A 22,395-nucleotide genomic window follows, 5' to 3' on the forward strand; every position below is an offset into this window, starting at 1 on the left:
CCTTCTCCCTCTCCCTCTCCTCTCTCTCTCTCTCTCCCCTCTAATAGTCACAGCAGCCAAGTGAAACAGACAAGTCAAATAATATTTGCTCCATTTTACAGATGAGAAAACAGTCTCAAGTGTCTTTCAGCAGCTGCTTAGGAGTAAGCGGCTAAGGGCTGGGACCTGATCTTGGGTCTTTGTACTCCTTGTCTAATGTGACTGTGTCTGCACATGGCCGTTTAACTTCTGGTAAGAATGACGATTGGAGAAGATGGTTCAGGACAAATGCTGAGACTTCAGCCCCATCAGAGTCTTCAAAACAACTCAGTATCTCAGTTATAAAGGTGGGAGCATTACTGAAGATGAGAGATCCATTATTCAAAAAACATATACTGGTCTCCTGCCATGTGGCAGGCACTGTGGTAGATCGTTGGGAAACGTGACCAAGACGCAGTCCTTGCCCCCAAATAGAAAACTCCGTGAAGTCGGGGACTGTGACTGTCTTCATCTCCCTGGCTTCTGGTACTCAGCTCAATGTCTATCACAGGAAGGTGTCCAATGGCAACATGGATGGATGAATGAGTGGGTGAGTGGATGACTGGGTGGATGAGTGAGTGGGTGGATGGGTGGGTGATGGGTGGCTGGGTGGGTCATTGGATGGATGAGTGGGTGAGTGGGTGAGTAGATGGGTGAGTGGGTAGGTGAGTGGATGGATGAGTGGGAGGTGGGTGGGTGGGTGAGAGGATGGATGAGTGGGAGGTGGGTGGGTGGGAGAGTGGATCATTGGATGGGTCAGCGAATGGATGGGTGTGTGGATGAGTGAGTGGAGGGATGTCCTCCAGCAGCTCAGAGCCTATTGGGCCTCCAAGTCAGAGAGCCAAGAATACAGAAGCAGGAATCTTGTGATTGGGGTCTCTTCCTAGTTCTGAAGCCCCTTCACTATTTGACCTTCAACAAACAGATCTGCGACCCTTGTTCTCATTTGCTCATCTTTAAACAGGAGCAAGCTCTGGGAGCTGGTAATGGACAGGGAAGTCTGGTGTGCTGCAGTCCATGTGATCGCAAAGAGTCAAAGGGTCGGACACAACTGAGCTATTGAACTGACTGAAATAGGAGTAAAGCTCTTTGATTTCTTCAGCCCCTCCAGCTGCTCTTCTGTAAAAACAGACTGATTCTGTGATTCTGTGAAAACAGGCCCCTAAGCCAATCTTCGTCAGAGGGACCACCAGGATAGCTTTACACTTCCTTTTAAAACTAGGCACAGGCAGCATGAAATTAGGATAAAAATTTCATTCTGGATGAGAAAGACATTGTAGCAATGAAGATTATGGAAATGGTTTTTCAACATAACTTTGGCTAGGGGAGGGAGGGTAATTTGATTAATCATGGTCCTTCTCTCAAAAGAAAAAAAAAATACCAGAAGAAACAAGGAATTTTGTCACCGGCCCCTGGGAGCTGCCCACATCAGAGTCCAGTGGATTCTTTGAAAATCCTGGTAGCAGTCAATGACTTAGCAGTTCCTAGCAGAGGCAGGAAAAGGGAAAGTGCTAGTTGCTCAGTGGTGTCTGGCTCTTTGTGATCCCCTGGGCTATAGCCCACCAGGCTTCTCTGTCCATGGAATAGGCAAGGATGCTGGAGTGGGTAGCCATTCCCTTCTCCAGGGGATCTTTTGACCGAGGAATTGAACCAGTGTCTGCTGCATTGCAGGTGGATTCTTTACCATCTGAGCCGCCAGGAAAGCCCAGGAAAAGACAAGTTTAGTTCAGTCACTAAGTCATGTCTGACACTTTGCCACCCCATGGACTGCAGCATGCCAGGCTTCCCTGTCCATCACCAACTCCTGGAGCTTGCTCAAACTCATGTCCATTGAGTCAGTGATGCCATCAAACCATCTTATCCTCTGATGTTCCCCTCTCCTCCTGCCTTTGATCTTTCCCAGCATCAGGGTCTTTTCCAGTGAGTCAGTTCTTCCCATCAAGTGGCCAATGTATTGGAACTTCAGCTTCTGCATCAGTCCTTCCAATGAATATTCAGGACTGATTTCCTTTAGGATTGACTGGTCTGATCTCCTTGCAGTCCAAAGGACTCTCAAGAGTCTTCTCTAACATCACAGTTCAAAAGCATTAATTCTTCGGCTCTCAGCCTTCATTATGGTCCAATTCTCACATCCATACATGACTACTGGAAAAATGGTAGATATGACCAGATGGACTGTTGTAAGCAAAGCAATGTCTCTGCTTTTTAATATGCTGTCTAGGTTGGTCATAGCTTTTCTTCCAAGGAGCAAGCATCTTTTAATTTCATGGCTGCAGTCACCATCTGCGCCCAAGAAAATGCAGCCAAATTTCACAGCTCAGTCCTGCTAGAAGCTTTACAGTACACATCTCACTTTGTTTCAAGGACCCTGTGAAGTGAACCATCTGTTCCCATTTAACAGATGTGGAACAGTGTGGCTGAACAGTGTGGTTGAATAGTGAGTCCAAGTTCACAGAGTGAGTGGACTGGGCCCTAAGCTGGGCCCGTGTGGCTCCAGATCTTTGCCTTTTCCAGTCTTGTGCTGTCCGCTTTGTGTTTGATATACTAGACCAGCAGCACAATTTCTTCTTTTCGGAGCAGCTCTTGTGCTGGGAGATGTTTTGCCTGGAGGTGTATAGTATTTGAGGTTAATCCTGGTTTTGGTCTAGGATTTCTATGCACTGAGATTTATCAATAGAGTGCTGATGGTGTACTATGAGCCTGGCTAAGTGCTTCACATGAATTAACAAATAATTACCTCATAGTATCCCTATAAAGAAGTACTGGTATCATTCCCTTTTTATACAAAAAGAGACCGGGGTTCAGAGAGAATGAGGGATTTACCCGAAGTCACCCAGCACAGCATTCATCTGGAGTCCTTAAACATGAAGGCTTCCTGCCTCTTTGTTTTCAGAACCGGGAGACTTTGCAAATGATTTAGTCCTAAATGCAGTGTGGTATCTTGGAACAGACAAAAGGACATTTGTGAGAAAATGAGTGAAATCCAAATAAAGTCTGGAATTCAATCAGTAATAATGTGCCACTGCTGGCTTCTTAGTTGAGACTAGAGTACCGTGGAGATGTAAAATGGTATCACTGGGGGAAACCAGCGATCGGTACTATCTTTGCAACTTTTCTGTGAATCTCAAGTTATTCCAACGTCAAAACTAAAGCAAGATTTAGTCCACACTTCTCTCATTTTGGTGGGGCACCAAGGCTGAGACTGGGGAAGCCTCCGTCAAAAGGCCACTCTCGACCCAGCTGCCACCGTCAGGCCTGCCACCCACGGCTCAGCATCCTGGGTGCTGGCTGGTTGCTGTGCGTGACCTTCTGGAAGGTGTCTGGAGCCAAATGAGGTGAATGTCAGGCACTTCCATGGAAAGTGCCAGAAACATTTTGGAGGCAGGACGTGGCATTTTGAAGAAATAGGTTCTGAGGTCTGGCCTTTGGGGCGGTGACTGAAAGTGTCCCCAGCAGTTTCTCATGTGGCCGTCACCCTCCGTCAGCACAGCCAGCTGAGCCGGGCCCGTGGCCGTGCCCCTCAGTGATGACCTCAAGGCCACACCGTGAGCTAGAAGGCGGCAGAAGCAGGCTGCAGTGAGCATTGCTGAGAGGACTTGGCCTCAGCCCGAAGGGGAGAGCCTGTGGGGTCAGGGTTCAAGTGCACGTCAAACAGCTTTCGCATCCCTGCTCCACGTCAAGGGGTTGTCTGGCCTCTGGGAGGTGAAGAGCCACCAAACCTGCTGCCTGTGGAGCCGTAGCCCTCAGCAGCCAGGGGCTAGGTTCGCCCACCCTCCAGCCCCTCATTTTATGGTTGGGGAAGAAGCCAAGGCTGAGAGGGGAAAGAACAGCCAATTCACAGCCAACGCTCATCTTGTATCTGAGGTTTTCTTTCTCGATAGCTGCAGTTAGAGTTGGTTTCCAGGTTCCCACTGATCGGTATCATTCTCACTTCTTCACTGGGGAAGTGAATTTGGGGATTACATTTCACAGGTAGCCTCAAACACTCCTCACTTTGTCTTTGACTCACTGCTGGATACCCTGGGCAAATTATGGGTGCAGGAAGAGAGGAATTCAAATGACAGTGGAGATAGGGACCCAGGCGGGCTGAGTACTCTGTATTTCCCCAACACTGCCTTAGCACTTTATAGGCACAGCCTCGTTCCATTTTTTTTTTTTCAATATTTATTTATTTATGACTCTCCAGTTGTGGTGAATGGGCTCTGGAGATTGGTGGACTTAGTTATTCCTTGGCATGTGGGATCTTAGTTTCCTGACCGGGGTTCAAACCTATACCCTCTGCGCTGGAAGGCAGATTCTTAACCACTGGACCACCAGGGAAGCCCCCTCATTTCATTCATATAACAGCTCTGTGTGTAAGGGATTCTTATTGGTCCTGTTTTACAGATGGGTATGTGAAAGCCCAGAGAGAGTGAGTAACTTGTTCTAGTCACACAGCTAGAATATGAGCTCTCAACCCAGGGAGGCTCACTCTAAAGAACATGCTCTTGATGTGTGGCTCATCCGCTCCCCCGTTTTGGCAGATGTTCATCTTTTATATTTATTCGCACAAATAAATACAGAGTTCTATCATGTCAGTAAACCCTGTACCCTCCTGGGGAAACTTGGAGAAAGCTTTTTAGATTTGATACTTCCCAGGGCTGGCAGGAGAAAGAGTTTGAACTACAGGGTGAGAGAAACCTGGTAGCGAAACCCAGCTCTGTAGCTAACTAGCTGTATAACCCAGACAGTTCCTATGATTGCTCTCTGCCTCAGTTGCATTGATAATGCCATCTGCCCCCAAGGGTGGGGTGGTGAGGATTACATGAGGTAAGCCTATTCAGAGCCTGGTTCAAGGTGCCACCTGTGTGAAAAGAACCCATGCTGGGAAGTCAGATAGACTTGGATTTGGATCCCAGCCTTGCTCCTTCCTTACAGGCTTTCCCTGGTGGCTCAGTAGTAAAGAATCCACCTGCCAATGCAGGAGACACATGTTCGATCCCTGGGTTGGGAAGATCCCCTGAAGAAGGAAATGGCAACCCACTCCAGGATTCTTTTCTGGAGGATCCCATGGACAGAGGAGCCTGGTGGGCTACAGTCCATAGCGTCACAAAGACTCAGACATGACTTAGCGACTAAACAATAATAACAACTTGCTCTGTGACCTTTAGCAAGTTGCAAGGTCTCTCTGAGCCATCATTTCCTGATGTATATAATGGATACAAAAATAAGTGTTTTCCAGGGCTGCAGAAATGCCAGGGTGGCGGTGCTCAATGGAACTACAAGATTGCAGTGTTTTGAGGAGTTGCTGGGTTGCAGGCAGGATGGGCGATAAAAACACGTAGAGCCTGGCCTGGGGTTTCAGTCAAGATTAGTGTTCCCTTTGTCATGGGAGTGCATGCATGAACTCCTCTTTCCTTTTTCGTACACATTCTTTTCCTTCTGGGTTGCAGGCTCACCAGGTCAAAGTGTTGACTCTTCTAGGGGACAGTTTGGAGGGGAGGGCCAGTCGCAGGGAGCAGGCCAGGACCCAGACCATCTGTACCTACCCACTTCTTGCTGCCTGGGGGTTGCTGACCTTGGTATTAGTCAGTGCAGGTGAGCAGAGAGCCATTTGACTTCTCTGACTTGGTTCAACCGACCAGCTCCTCCAGGGTCTCAGAAATTCACCTTGGGGGCCAGGGAGGACTTGAAACTGCCATTTCACAGATTCCTAAGAGACCTCACTGGGATCCCACAAGAGGAGAGCAAGGAGTAAACAAATTAACCCATGGCCAGTTTGTACAGAGGCAGGGGTAAGCTTAGTCCCAACTAGCAGGGTGGCAAAGTGAGGAAACCAGGGTCCCAGTGGCCCAGGGTTTGCAGTGTGGCTCTAGAATTTACCCATGAAGGGAACTCACCCATCTCAGCCTCAGTTGCCTTATCTGTGAAATGGGGTTGGAGAGAATTCTCACCTCCTGAGATTGTGCATCGATAAGACCATGCCTGTAAAACATTTCCCACATGCCTGACATGCAACAGAGTCTCAGCAAATGTAGGCTATCCATTGTTCTTGTTGTTCAGTTGCTCAGTTGTGTCCAACTTTTTGCAACCTCATGGACTGCAGCACACCAGACCTCTCTGTCCATCACCAACACCCAGAGCTTCCTCAAACTTATGTCTGCCGCACTGGTGATGCCCTCCAACCATCTTATCCTCTGTTGTCCCCTTCTCCTCCTGCCTTCAGTCTTCCTCAGCATCAGAGTCTTTTCCAATGAGTTGGCTGTTCACATCAGGTGGCCAAAGTATTGGAGCTTCAGCTTCAGCATCAGTTCTTCAAATGAATATTCAGGATTGATTTCCTTTAGGATTGACTGGTTTGATCTCCTTGCAGTCCAAGGGACTCTCAAGAGTCTTCTCCAACACTGCAGTTTGATAAATGGGATCAACGATGGCCAAGAGCAGTAAGTAAGTAAGTAAGTGAAGTCACTTAGTCGTGTCCGACTCTTGCGACCCCGTGGACTTTAGCCTACCAGGCTTCTCTGTCCATGGGACTCTCCAGGCAAGAATACTGGAGTGGGTTACCATTTCCTTCTCCAGGGCATCTTCCCGACCCAGGGATCAAACCCGGGTCTCCTGTATTGGAGGCAGATGCTTTAACCTCTGAGCCACCAGGGAAGATAAGCCTATTCATTTAAAAATATGCTTAATGGTGCTTCTCATGTGTGGGGGCAGGGATCTTGTTAAGATGCAGATTCTGTTCATTGGGCTGAGTGGGACCTGAGAGTCTGCATTTTCGACCAGTTTCTGGGTGAAGTTGATGCTGTTGGCCAATTAGAGAAACATGAGATTGGAACCCATTTCCAAACAGAGGCCTGTTAGGTCTCAATTAAATGAGCCTATTCCAGAAAACGAGTATATGAGTGTGCTAAGTCACTTCAGTCATGTCCGACTCTTTGCGACCCCATGAATGGTAGCCCACCAGGCTCCTCTGTCAATGGGATTCTCCAAGCAAGAATACTGGAGTGGGTTGCTGTGCCCTCCTCCAGGGGATCTTCCTGACCCATGAATAGAACTTCGTCTCTTACGTCTCCTGCATTTTCAGGTGGGTTCTTTACCACTAGTGCTACCTGGGAAACCCAATCCAGGAGAGGGGAGTGGAGAGGAACAAATATTATTGAGTAGCTGCTTGGCATTGGATGTGTTGAATGAATTATCTCTTGCAACCCTCACAGTGTATCTGAGGGATAATATCATGTCCTTTTTTTCTGGATGGGGAACAGAGACTCAGATGTCATGTGCTCAGGGCCACAGAGCCCAGTAAAGGACAGGACTGAGATATGGACTTGTCTGCTTACCTTCAATCCCATCTCCTTTCTCGACCTCAGAGGCCACAGCTGGAGCCTAAGAACATAGCTGCAACAGGCCCTCGGTTTCCTGGCTGGCAGAATGAGTGGCCTGGGTGTAAATGTCCTCTGAGTTCCCTCCCCAGCCTCCTGCTGGAAGAGTTTCCCGGTCCGTGTGCTCTCTACTCTTACTCAGCACTCACTTGGCTGTGTCCCCACGCAGCTTCCTAATTTGGTGCTGATGCTCTGCTTACTGACGTATCCATGTCACCCTGTCAAGTTGGGAACACCACAGAGCTGCTGGGGCCACTCATCTTCCTAACAGCCAGCCAAGCAGTGCAGCGGTGACCAGAATAACTCCGCACCTGGGCCAAAGAACATTCTTCCACACTCCCAGAGATGAGCCTTTCAGCGTTCCTCAGGTAGAGAAGGCCGCTTGCATCAACTAGAAGCCCTGCAGAGTCCAATTTCATCTTGGAGCCCAGTCTTGGTGTCTTAACCCTGCAGGGCCTGGGTGCGAAAGGGATTTGTTTGAACCTGTAGGTGGGGAGGGCTTCCCTGGTGGCTCAGTGGTAAAGAAACTGCCTGCCGATGCAGGAGACCCAGGTTCGATCCGTGGGTCAGGAAGATCGCCTTGAAAAGGGAAAGGCAACCCACGCCAGTATTCTTGCCTGGAGAACCCCATGGAAAGAAGCAGCTGGTGGGCTGCAGTCCATGGGGTCACAAAGAGTCAGACAAGACTGAGCGAGTAAACAACAACATAAGTGGAGAGACAGGCAGAGAAATCTACATGCCTCAGGAAGGCTCACACATACCTCCTGAGCTCATAGAGCAGAGGTTCTGAGAACTGGGCAGGTTTTCAGAAGGACGTGTTGGCCAGAGCTAAAATCTCCAGGTTCAAAATCCTGGCTCTTCCACTTTCTAGTATATGATGTTGGGCGATTTATTTAATCTCCCTGAGCCTCCGTTTCCTTTTCTGTAAAATGGGTCTAGTGGCAGTAGTTGTCTGGTAAGGATGTGGTGAGAACTGCTTGAATTAATACACAAATAGCCCTTAGAACTGGCACATGGCAGTTCTAAGCATGCATCTCCCTAAAATATGAAATGGGACTTGTTTTTATTGTTGGATACCGGTACCTGGAAGAATGCCTAGAATGGTGAATGCTCATGAATAGCTGTACAATGTTGAATCAGAAAGCGTCTAGAGTGGTGGTTTTCCAACTGTGTTCTAAGGAACCCTGGGGTGCCTGGGGCCTCTGCATGGTGAGGTGGAGGGAGTGTGAGGGAGAAACAGCTGATGGAGGAGAAGTCAGCCTCATTCTGTTCCTCTTTCCTGCCCAGAGCCTCTCTGATTTATGTGCTGGATATATGATTTTCTACAGAAGATTATATTTGGAATAAGATTTTTGCAGCTGAAAAATTATTTGAAATCATCAGTATTCAAAATTTTGTCCCTGAACTGTTCAGTTGTCCTGGGTGAGGGTTAAGAGTGCTGATTTCCTGACTCTACCAATGATTGGCTGAGTTGCATTTTCTTGGGCAAGGTCATGCATTTTATCTTATTATTTATTTAATAAAGCGACTGTATTGTTCATTTATTTGTGCATTTTTGGGTGCTCGGGCTTCTCACTGTGGGGGCTTCTCTTGTTGCACGGCAAGGGCTCTAGGCTCACGGGCTCAGTAATTGTAGCACATGGGCTTGGTTGCCCCACAGCATGTGGAATCTTCCCGAAACAGGATTGAAGTCGTGTCCCCTGCATTGGCAGAAAGATTCTTAACCCTGGACCACTAGGGAAGTCCCAGGGCATGCATTTAAGTCGGTTTCTTGGTGGATTCCTATTCATGCTAATGTCCAAAGAACACGCTTCTATTCATTTTACAACTGGGGAAGTTGAGACCTTGTCACATGAAGTGCCTGGGTCAGGGTCTCCTAGGCTGGTGTAAAGGGGGTCTTAACTTCAAGACCAGTGCTCTTTTCATGCTGCAACTTCTGAGAGTCTTAAAAGGCAAGGCTCTTGGAGAAACCCTGTCCCAGATTATGAGAGGGCGTGCTGGAGGGAGACAGGGCCACTCCATACTATCTTGGTTTTATGGGAAGTTTCCGCCTCTAGCAACTTCACTTTGCCTGCACACACTCCAGGGTAGGCACACAGTGGGTGTTGGAATGGAAGAAAAAGTGAATGGAAAATGAGATACTTATGGAGAGATAGAAACAAAACATATACAGTGTCATTGCAGGTGGTCTAAGCTCTGGGAAGAAAATCAAACTAGGTAGGAGATACAGAGTGATAGGTTGAGGGACTCTTCTAGACAGAATGGGGACAGAAGGTCTCTCCTGAGGAGCTGACTTTGAATAGAGACCCAAGGGATATGGGAGATGGAGTCGCCTAGTAGAAGAACCTTTCAGATAAAGAGAATAGCAAATGCAAAGGCCTTGAGACAGAGAAGTGCTTGGTGTGTCTGAGGACCTTCAAGGATTGTTTCAGGCTTAAATAAGACAATGGGCGTAAATTTCGTAGGCTAGTGGATGCTAAACACTGGCTGTTACTATTACTGCGGTCATTTTACCTTCATGCTGAGGACAAGTTTCAACAGATTTATGTTTTATTTTATTCTACTGTTTGTTATTTAAAAGTCATATTTGAGACTTCCCTGGTAGTCTGGTGGCTAAGACTCTGTGCTCCCAATAGAGGGGGACTGTGTTCAATCCCTGGTCAGGGAACTGGATCCTACGTGCTGCAACGAAGGGTTTGCATGCAGCTACTAAAAGATTCCCCCATGCTGCAACTAAAACTTGGTGCAGTCAAATAAATAAAATTAAAAAATAAAAAGTCATATTCATTGAGGTATAATTTCCCTACAGTAAAATTCACCCTTGTCTAGTATACACAGGAATGAGATTTGACAAATGCTTCCCCTTGTATGAGTCCCACCACAGTCAGGATTTCGAACACTTCTGTCACCATAAAAATTCCCTTGTGCCTTTTGTAGCAAATCTCCGTGTTTTTCCATTGTTGTTGTTCAGTCGCTCAGTCATATCCGGCTCTTTGTCACCCCATGGACTGCAGCACACCAGGCTTCCCTGTCCATCACCAACTCCTGGAGATTGCTCAAACTCATTGAATCAGTGATCTTATCCTCTGTCATCCCCTTCTCCTCCTGCCTTCAATCTTCCCCAGCATCAGGGTCTTTTCTGAAGAGTCAGTTCTTCACATCAGGTGGCCAAAGGATTGCAGCTTCAGCATCAGTCCTTCCAATGAATATTCAGGACTGATTTCCTTTAGGATTGACTGGTCTGATCTCCTTGCAGTCAAAGGGACTCTCAAGAGTCTTCTCCAATATCACAGTTCAAAAGCACCAATCCTTCAGCGCTCAGCCTTCTTTATGGTCCAACTCTCCTGTTCATACATGACTACTGAAAAAACCATAACTTTGACTAGATGGACCTTTGTCAGCAAAGTAATGTCTCTGTTTTTTAATATGCTGTCTAGGTTGGTCGTAGCTTTTCTTCCAAGGAGCAAGCATCTTTTAATTTCATGGCTGCAGTCACCATCTGCAGTGATTTTGGAGCCCAAGAAAATAAAGTCTATTTTCATTGTTTCCCCATCTTGTGCTTCATCCAGCTTAGCATTTCACATAATGTCCTCTGTATATAAGTTAAATAAGCTTTGTTTCTCAATAGCCCCTAGCAATCGTTAATCTATTTCTGTCTCTAGAGATTCGGAATCACGTAGATGTGAACTTTTGTGTCTGCCTTCTTTCACTTAGCAGAATGCTTCTGAGATTTCTTTACTCTGTTGTATGTTTCCTAGTTCGTTCTTTTTTATTGCTGAGTAGTATTCCATTGTGTGGATGGAAACCTTTTGTTTATCTCTTTGCCAGTTGAAGGACACCTGGGTTGTTTCCAATTTGCGGTTATTAGGAGTAAAGCTGCCATCAATATTCATGTATATGTCTTTGTGAAGTGAAACTGTTGGCTCATTTGCTTCACTTGATAAGGAATCACTGAATTGCTTTCCAGAGTGGCTATACTTTAATATTTTGCATCCCCATTAGCAAAGTATGAGCATTCCAGTTGCTCTGCATCTTCACCAAGACTTTGTACTGTCATCTAACTAGTTCATTAGTCAGTTAATTAATGTGTTAGTCATCCTAGTAGACAGGTAGGGGTAGCTCACTGTGGTTTTAAATTCCACTTCCCTAATGTCTAATGAGGCCTGGCATCTTTTCCAGTGCTTATTTGCCATCTCTTCTTTGGTGAACTATCTGCTCAACTCTTTTGCCTATTTTTCAGTTGGGATGTTTGTTTACTTACTGACTTGTAGGAATTCTTTTCATATTCCAGATGCAAGTTCTTTATCCAATACATGTTGTGTAAATACATAGTTCCTCTCTGAATATAACTTGTCTTTTCATGTTCTTAAAGAATGTTTTTTGAGGAGGTGAAGTTTTACATTTTTTTAAAGCCCAATTTACCCCCTTTTTTCCTCTTATGGTTCATGTACTTTCTAAGAAAAGTTTTGCCTAGCTCAATGTTATAGAGATTTTATCCTACTTTTATTTTCTAGTAAAAGTTTTATAGTTTTAGGTTTTCTATTTGGGTCAATGATCCATCTTGAGATTGGGCAAACTTTCATACATGAAGTGAACTAAAGGTTAAGGCTTTTTTTTTTTTTTTTTTTTTTAAATTTTGATCGGCCAATTTTTCCAGCACCATTGATTGAAAGATCTGATTGAATGATATAAAACTTTGCCCACCGTTCCACGTAGCATACTTTTTAGTCCAGTGTGAGTGATGGCTGAGAAGGGCTGAAGGTACAGATTGGGGGGAGCCTTGTGTAAGAAGTGGGGCTCCAAGCCACGTACCAAGTAGCCCACATGGTAACGAAAAGCAAGTACCTTCAAGATGAAATTGCCAGCTCCAAAGGAGGGTGCAGGCCAGCTGGGGAGGTGCCTGGTCCGTGTTTCTCTTGGTGTTTCTCAGAGATTTGTACTCGTCTTGCGTAAACTGCAGATTAGGAAAGCGTTAGGTAACAAGAGGGTGACTGGAGAGTATTACACACCAGCCTGGCATGGGGCCACGGAATGCAGCCTGCAGGGACGGCCATGCCCAGCAAGTCAGATAGAGCTGCAGCCGAGACGGGACGGCGTTCCCTCTCCTTCCTGCAGCCGCAAGGCAGCCTCTGCTGGATCTGGCTGTTCTCTGGAGCTTCAGTATCTCACAGCTTCTGGAGGTGACAGTGGGACAGGAAGGCCTTGGCAGCCGTGAAGTTCATTCCACTTTAAGGAGATGAGGAAAACATTTAGAAATGTAAGAGAAATGAACAAATTGACCAATATAGTTGGAGTCATTATCATCCCTCTCCGATTGATAGATCAAGCAGGCAGAAAATCATTAGGACAGAGATGATCTAAACAGAACGGCCCGTCAACCTGATATGATTATTACTGCAGTAATACTAGCCTCATATAATGAATTAAGAAGTGCTCCTCTGCTTTTATTTTTTGGAAAAAATTGTGGAGAATCTATATCCTTTCTTCCTTTAATGTTTGGTGTAATTTACTAGTGAAAGCATCTAGTGATCTTGGTGATGTCTTTTTTGGAAGGTTTTGACTATTGACTCAGTTTTCAAAATGAATATAGACTTATTAAAATTATCTATTAAAAATGAAAGAAGGAGGTATGATGCAGAGGCTTTGCCCAGAGGAAAGTTAGCAACAAACAAAAATTCATTCCAGTCGTCCTGCTTGCATCCTGCCCTTCACTCCCAGTCCCCGCAACGCTGCCCTTCATCAGACCACTCAGATATCTGATGCTCAAGTGTTTGGGAAGCATCTGCTTCGAGCTCCCAAAGTCTCCCATTTGTAGGGGCTACATATGATCCCTGCCCTCTAGGTTTTTACACTCAAACCATGGAGGATGTGAATTTACCTGGTTAAAGGTGAAAAGGAGACTGACCTTCATTGAGGGTCTCCTCTGTACCAGACACTGTGTCAGGGGGTCCAAAGGTTATTGGGTTTATTCCTGCAGTAACTCTGTGAGGCTGAGATGGTCATCTTCATTTTCTGTTGTGACAACTGGGGCTCAGAGAAGTTAAGTCATTTACCCAGGATTGCACAGCTAGTTGTGTCAGAGCCAGGGTGTGAACCCAAGACAGTCAGTCCCCAGAGCCTGTGGACTTTCACTTATCATGTTGCCACACTATGTGCCAAGCTGCGGCTTGTAGGGGTCACAGAGTGGAACGAGCCTTGGGGTCACCTACAGGCCCTTGATATCTGGTGAAGGGAGAGCAGATTTAACTATGATGTTGAGATAATGTAGACAGCGCCGTGGGGCTCCGGGGGGTGTGGGTAGCATTTGCGGAGGAGGTGGCATGTCAGAGGGGTTCTGAAGGACAGAAGCCTGTGCTCTGCGGAGTGGGGCTGGGGAAGCAGACGCTGGAGGGAGAGAACACGGAGGGGACCATAAGGGCACATTATTCTACGGCAAGACCCGTCATGCTTTGCGAGTTTGAACTCATTAAATCCTCACAGCAGTCCTAGGAGGCAGATATGTTTATTATCTTTGTTTCACGGAAGGCCAGAAAGGTTAAATAGCTTGCCTGTGGTCACACAGCTGGCAGATGATAGAGCAGGTAGAAACCCAGCCTCTGGAGGGGGAAGTGAAGTCAGCCAGGAGTGTCATATTTGTGGGGGCAGCAGGGCGGAGGGTCAGATTGAAAAGGGAGGCTGGGGCTGGCTCCCAGAGTTCACATGCCAGGCATGGGAATCTGGCCTTTGTCCTGCTGCCTTGGTGAGCTCAGGAGGCCTTGAGGTAGGGGAATGAAGTCAGCAAGCTGTGTTTAGGCAGATGACTCTGGTGGAAGGCTGTGGAATGCATGACAGGAGGAAAGGTTGTAGGTGGGTGGTGGCTTGGGAGGCTGCCATCCTTACTTTGGAGGGCACCAAGCCTGCAGCAGGGCTAGCCGTGGCAGAGGGGACTTGCCCAGCTGCAGGCTAATCGGAAACGGCTGAGCTCTGACACGTGCTCAGACCATGAAGAACAGCAGTGTGGCATTAAAGGTCGTGCTGCGTGTGCGTACCACATTGCTTCAATTGTGTCTGACTCTTTGGGACCCTATGGGCTGTAGCCCACCAAGCTCCTCTGTCCATGGCATTTTCCAGGCAAGAATACTGGAGAGGGTTGCCGTTTCCTTCTCTAGGGGATCTTACTGACCCAGGGATTGAACCTGCGTCTCTAACGTCTCCTGCTTTGGCAGGCAGATGCTTTACCACTAGTGCCACCTGGGAAGCCGTGCTGTGTGGTGTCCATGCCAATGCCATCCCTGGCCTGGAGATCAGACCCCTGTGGGCCAGACAGGCTGAAGATAGCTTCAAGGCAGAGGACAATCTCCTCGGAGGATGGACAGATGGGAGGAGGAAGCTGTGTACAAGGGTTTCCGTTGTCTTTTTTGTTGTTGTTGTCTTTTTTTTTTTTTTCCTGCCCACAAAGCCCTCCCGGTGCATGGGATCTTAGTTCCCCAACCAGGGGTCTGAACCTGCACCCGCTGCAGTAAAGTGTGCAGTCTTAACCACTGGACGCCAGAGAAGTCCTGGTTTCCACTGTCTTGCTGGCCTCATCCGCCCACTGGGGATGCTGCCACCTGTCTGCCTCGGAGGGTTCACAAGCATGCGTTGAAGGCCAAATGAAACAATGCTTGCAAAGTGCTTGAGGAGTGATTGTCTTGTGCCCACATACTGAAGGGGCTTGGTACAGCTCCGCTGGCAGCTGAGGGAGGCTCCTCACTAGCAGACACACTGCCTTCTGGTGACCTGGAAGGGGGACTGCTTTGCCCTCCACTGACAGCAGGCTGTCTCCCTTTCTACAGGAGCAGTGACTGGAGAAGGGCTTTCCATTGGAGGAGGGGAAACCTAGATGCTCCAGGCCAAACAAAAGAACTCTCAGTCTTACTTAATTCACCAAACCTTGAGAGCAGGATGCCAGGTTGGGAGTGTGGCTGTGACTTGTGCCCGGTCCTTGCCTTCCAGAGGCTCTTGGTTTATCAGCAGATACAACCAGCTGGGATAGAGCGTTCCTGTCCCCCTTTAGGAAGATTGCACATCATTGCCCATGTTTAACACCCATGGGGCAGTTTCACTCTTTCTGAACAATTGTCATTGAAAAGGCTGAGTGTGTATTACTTCTGGGTGGAAGTAAATACCTTATTAAAAGTCAGTACCCGCAGGATACAGCATGCTTGGGGCTGGTGCATGGGGATGACCCAGAGAGATGTTATGGGGAGGGAGGTGGGAGGGGGGTTCATGTTTGAGAACACATGTAAGAATTAAAGATTTTTAAATAAATAAATAAATAAATATATTTAAAAAAAAAAAGTCAGTACCTTACTTAACATGATTTTCTTTCCTCTTTCTCATGATGACCAGCAATGTTCCCAAAATGGGATGTGCTGTCCAGTTGGGTTCCAGAGTGAAACTGACCAGAGGAGCAAGCAATCCTTGCTGGACACGTAGGGTGAGTGAAAAGTAGGTCTGGGTTCTTGCAAGGCACCGAGAATCAGGGGGAAGCTTGTCGCAGCAGCATAACCCAGCTCAAGCTGACTAATACATCAGCAAACAGTCTATCGCAGTGGAGCGGGAAGTTCTGGAAATTATTGTGTTCCATGGGAACACAGAGGAGGCAAGGAGGGAACAAAGATTAACCCTGTAGAGAGAAGTCTCTGATGGTTTCTACTTTTGACTTCGTACTTATGCCTTCAATAAATTTGCAAGGTAGGAAAAGTTATCCTCATTTTTCAGGTAAGGGACTTTCAGCTCAGAGATGTTAAATTTCTCAGTGTCATTCAGCTTGCCATGCATGGAGATGTCATTAAGTTTAGTTCTCCCTGCTACCTACAACCTATTTTTATTTCTTTTTTGTATTAACAGTAGCTAATATATAGTACCTCTCATGGGCAAGTGTCTAATGGTGTCCTAAGAACTATGCTTGAATGAATATCAGTTAATCTTTATTAATCTTTATACCTACCCTATGAGTAGGTATATTATAAACTATTTTATAGAAAAGGAAATGAGAATCAAGCGACTTGCCTCATGTCACACAGCTGACATTTGAAGCCCAGAAGTCTGGGCCCTGAATCCAGGTTCTTAACCGCAGTCCTGTGCTCAGCCTGTGCTCATGGGTTAGATGGATGAGCCTTCAAATAACTCCTCACCCTATGTTCCTTGCCTAGGTGATCTCACCAACACCCATGGCTTTAACCATTGTATGCCAACTGTGTACTCAACAGTTCTCCTTAAGTCTCCTTTCTCATTAAACCTGCCTTCCTGGATGTCTGGTGGTATCACAAACAACTAGGTGCAACCCTCACAGGTCATCTTCAGACTCCAATCTGCAAACTCCAAACCGCAAACCTCCTGCTGAAAATCCTGCCGTGTCTTCTCAATGTCTTCCCTTAGCATTGTTGCCGTGGCCATTCCTCTCTCTTCCTGCAGTCTTTCTTCATCTTCTTCCCTTTGCTGACCTCCTTTTCTAGAATATTTTTTCTTGACTAACCCTCACTGTCCTTTAAGACTGAGGTCAGTAGTAGCTTTACTTACGACAGCCGCAAACTGGAAGAACCCAAGTGTCCATCAGCTAGTGAATGGATAAAACACCTGTGGTCCATCCATAAGGCAGAACATTGCTTAGCAACAAAAAGGACTGTACTGATACCCCAAAATGTGGATGATTCTCAGAGGCAGGAGGCTAAATGAAAAGGGCCAGAAACAAAAGACTGTGTGATTCCAGGAAGTACTAGGAAAGGCGAAACTATAATAGCAAAGCTGATCAGTGGTTTCTAGGGATTGGGGGTGGGGGAGACGGGGAATGAGTACAAAGATACCCAAAGGAAATTTGTTTTTGAAAAAGAAGGAAGTAAAACTCTTTATTTACAGGTAGTGAAAGTAAAAGTCAATTAGTTGTGTCTGACTCATTGTGACCCGATAGACTATACATTCCATGGAATTCTCCAAGACAGAGTACTGGAGTGGGTAGCCTTTCCCTTCTCCAGGGGATCCTTCCAACCCAGGGATCGAACCCAGGTCTCCCGCATTGCAGGTAGATTCTTTACCAGCTGAGCCACAAGGGAAGCCCTATTCACAGGTAATCTGCAAAAGGGCTTCTAGAACTAACAAAGGACATTTTTAAGGTGATAAAATGACTCTAGATCATACTTGTGATGGTGGTTACACAGGCCTATACATATGCCAGACTCATCGACTCACTCAAGTGTGCATTTTACTTTTGTAAGTGACACCCGTTGATTTGTTTTGCCACACCCCACAGCGCATGGAATCCCTGATTTGGGGTCAAATCCGTGCCCCCTGAATTGGCAGGATGGAGTCTTAAACTCTGGACCACCAAGGAGGTACCTAAAGTTGATTTTTAAAAAGCGTTATTCCTGGGTGCCGGCCTGGGGAAGGCTTGCAGGTCTCTGTTGCTATAGTGCAGCACCCTCAGGCCGCGTCTTCCCAGTCTGTTTTCCGGTTTGTGTCTCATGCTAAGACTTGGATCTCCATGAGACTTACCTTGCAGGATCACCCTCACTTAGCGCAGTGGCTGGTGCTCAGTGGACACTCAAGAGTATTTGTCTAATGAAAAGTTGCTAATGACTTGCTGAAGTAATGGAGATACCTGAAGAAGTTTTTCCTTGCCTTCAGGGCCAAGTTCCAGCCCCCAATCAATTGGGCTGATAAAATCTGTAATCTGTAGGCGGTATCAAACCTCAGTCAACCATATCTCTGGTCCAAAGAGAGGTCAGGGCAGAGGGTGCAGATGGTGCCTGACCACCTGTCATTGCACCTGAAGCAAACCCTGAGCAGAAGGTCTCTTGGTCACCACCATACCCTCACCCCCTCCCTGGCCCAAATGTCTATCATGCATCCTAGAATGTAACCTGCAGTCCCAGGAGAGAAGAATCTGCGTCTGTCTTTCTCATGGATATTTCTTGATGCTTGGCATGCAATAAAGTCACAATAGCTTTCATTTATTTTTATTTTATTATTATTATTATTTTTTACTTTACAATATTGTATTGGTTTTGCCATACATCAACATGAATCCCCCACGGGTGTACATGTGTTCCCAATCCTGAACCCCCCTCCCACCTCCCTCCCCATACCATCCGTCTGGGTCATCCCAGTGCACTAGCCCCAAGCATCCTGTATCCTGCATCGAACCTAGACTGGCGATTCGTTTCTTATATGATATTATACATGTTTCAATGCCGTTCTCCCAAATCATCCCACCCTCTCCCTCTCCCACAGAGTCCAAAAGACTGTTCTATACATCTGTGTCTCTTTTGCTGTCTTGCATACAGGGTTATTGTTACCATCTTTCTAAATTCCATATATATGCCTTAGTATACTGTATTGGTGTTTTTCTTTCTGGCTTACTTCACTCTGTATAATCGGCTCCAGTTTCATCCACCTCATTAGAACTGATTCAAATGTATTCTTTTTAATGGGTGAGTAATACTCCATTGTGTATATGTACCACAGCTTTCTTATCCATTTATCTGCTGATGGACATCTAGGTTGCTTCCATGTCTTGTACATGATAAAATTGTCAAGTTTGGACACCTGGAATAAGTAAATTGTTAGTTTGCAGCTATACATATTAAACTCATTTTAATTTTTGAAATGAAGGAATGGCGGGTCCAGGCAGTGGTTGTTTTCCCATCCTACACCACCCCCCAACCCCACCAATTGTCTTTGACTTTAAGTGAGTGGTGGTCTGGCACTTTGGGGTTAGAAACACAAGAGAGGTGACATCTCTGAGGTGTTAAAGTCTTGACGACCAGGTACATTTTGGAAGGGAGTGGGGAGTGGGACTGGGTTACTGACATTTTGGACAATGCTCTGTGGAGGAAAAATTTTTAATAAGCTTCAGTTTTTGTAGGATAGTTTTAGAGTTACAGATCAATTGTAAGGATAGTTCAGAGAGTTCTCATAATCTCTACACCCAGGTTTCTCTATTATTAATATCTTATATTAGAATGGGACTTTTTTCTTTTTTGTACAACTAGTGAACCAATATTAATAATTAAAAATCTGGTTTATTTAGCTTTCTTTAGTTTTTATTGAATGTCCTTTTCCTGTTTCAGGATCCCATGTATGATAACACATTACACTTAGTTTAGTGTCTCCTAAGGCTCCTCTTGACTATGAAAGTTTCTAGAATTTTCTTTGCTTTTGATGACCCTTTGAGTTTGACCTTTTAATGAGGTTTGAGGAGTAACAGTCTGATATTTTCTAGACTGTTCCTCAATTGGGATTTGCCTGATGCTTTTCTCATGTTCAGTTCTGGAGTTCTGGGTTTTGGGGAGGAAGACCATGGAGTAAGAGGTTGTACTTACTTTTAAGATCTAAATTCAGTTAGTTTAGATGAAAATGTGTTGTGGTTGACACTCTATGCTTGTGAAATTATCATGCTGATAAGAGATAAGGGTGAAAATAAAACAAAAACATTACACAAACAAAAAAATTACACAAACTGTTTTTGTACCTAAGCACCCTCCCCTCCACTTCCCGCCCACTCAAAGCAAAAATTACTGCAATTTCTGAATCTTGATAACTTTTTCTAAATGGACTCAGAATGAACCAGGAAGCCATTGCCTTTTGCACCTGAGATCAGCCTCTTTCTGCTTCAGGGTTTTCTTCCTGAACAAATCTTCTTTGGATCAGAAGGTAGGGAAATGACTCTGTTCTGAAAGGTCTGCCTGGCCAGGAAGCCCCCGACTCTCTCCCTTCCTTCCTTGGGCATTTTTAAGATACTATTATTAAGTTCCAGGAGCTCTTCTTGGGCTGAAAAGACAACCAAACCCTAAAGCAGAACTGACGTCTGCAGAGAGCTGAATTTGGAAGGCCAGACACACAATGAATGAAGGCTGAGAGGTGAGGATGTATTGACACCTGAGACTGAGTGGCTCAACGGAGGGAGGGTGTCAAGCTTTCAGGTTTGTGTGAAGCTTGCCAATCAAATGTAACCCGGCAGCATAGGAGGCAAACAGAACGAGCATGTTAACAAGCTGGATAGGCTCTGCTCGTCAGGGCCCAGTGAAAGCAGGATTTAACCAGGACAGTCTCTCCCCATATACCATCGGCCTTCAGGTGAATGGGAGAAGCCTTTCCTTTCCATGTTCTGCCTGTGTGATGGCAAATGGTTTGCTTTGTACCTGGGCCAGGGGGAAGTAACCTAGTTTGTCTAGAGGCAGTGCTATGTGGTACCAACCCCTAGTCCTTAAGTCTTGGGCTTTTTTTCCCCACAGAACTAATGTCAAACCGACCCCCAGGAGTGAGCAGCATGGTGCTTTGCAAAACACTCTGAATCTTAAGCCAGAAAGTTTGGGTTCAATTCTAAGTGAGTGAAAATTGCCTCTATCGGGGGGCTGTATGAAAAGCCAGCTCCTATACTAAATGCCTGTGTGTATTGCATCATCCAGTCCTTCTAACAGTAAGAGATAATGCTACGAGTGGGAGTTACAAATTATTGAGCATTTATTATGTGCCAGAACTGTTTAAAGAGCTTGCTGAGGGTGCCCTCATTTAATTTTTATAACAGCCCTCTAAGTGCATGCATCTCAAGCATGGAGCTCGATCGGTTTTTACCTCTGCTATCACCAGCACCCACATTAAGATACAGGACATTTCCCAGCAGGCTCCCTTGTGGCCTCTCCAAGTTTTTACCATCTCCCCATCCCCAAGTGATCTCTCTTTTGACATGCATCACTGAAGATGAGTTTGGTCTATTAAAAAAATTGTTTTTAATTAAGGTGAAATTCACATAGCAAAAATCCCCACTTAAAATGCGCAATCCAGCGGTGTTTAGTTCATTCACGGGGTTGTGAAACCACCAGCTCTATGTAGTTCCAAAACATTGTCAACACTCTGCAAGGAAATCCTATGCTCATTAAGCAGTTGGCTTATTTTTGATCATCAAATATAATGAATCACACAGCATGGCCCTCTGGGTTTGGCTTCTTTCTCCCTACATATGCTTGTGAGAGTTACTGTGTTATGTGTGCTGTGGGTACCAATATCATCCCCACTTTATAGAGGACACTCAGGCACAGAGAGGTTAAGTAATCTGCCTACAATCACACAGCTGGTACATGATGGAGCTGAGCCCCCTGGCAGGGTGGCCCCCAAACTCTGTTCCTGGAGCTGGTGCCCTCTTGCAGGGGAGAAGACCAGCTCCAGGGAGTGAGGTAATAAGCTGAGCGCAGCCAGCCAGGGTTTCAGCGAGATTCCTCTGACTGCACAGACCGACGTGTTGATAACTAGATGATTTCCCCCTCAACTAGCTGTGTGATATGGGGCGCATCTCTGGGCCCCCGTTTCCCAGTCTTGGTAAAGCCTTCTGAACCTTCCTTGTTGGGCTGTCAAGGGCTTGGTTGAGAGCCCTTGTCAACCTCGGGGTGCCATACAAACCCAGTCATTAGGATTTAGCTGACTCTGTGCTGTTGCGGTTCTTTGGAACTTGGCAGTGGCTGGTGGGCCCTTGGGGAGAGCCAGCGCTGCTTGATGGGGAAGGGTGTGGGCAACGGGGCAGGGGCCAGTGGGAGCCCAGCACTTCCTGTTCTCTCCAAGAGAGCTTGTAGCGTTTTAGTATTTCCTGTGCGTGGCTCCATCCAGAATTATTATGCCAAACCCCCCAAATCCAGAGTCTCCTCCCAAAAGAAAGTTCACCTTCAGAAATACCCTGACAGGCCCTGCTGGACTCCGTATGATGGCACTGTTATCTTTACGCAGGTATTCGTCTGTTGGTCCAGAAGTCAGTTTATGAGCGGAAGAGTTAAGTCAAGTGACCAGTCGTAGGACAGTGCTCTCCAAGGGGTGGGTGCTTTGTTGAAATGAGTCCCGCCATTTACTCAGGGCCAGAAAGTGTGCATGTGATACAAAGTGGAATTTTTTATTTTTAATTTTATTTCTTAACACCCAAACCATCTTGTATTAGGGTGTAGCTGACTAACAGTGTTGTGATAGTTCCAGATGAACAGTGAAGGGACTCAGCCAAACATATACATGTATCCAT

Source organism: Capra hircus, chromosome 14 (genome assembly GCF_001704415.2).
Source record: "Capra hircus breed San Clemente chromosome 14, ASM170441v1, whole genome shotgun sequence".
NCBI lineage: Eukaryota > Metazoa > Chordata > Mammalia > Artiodactyla > Bovidae > Capra > Capra hircus.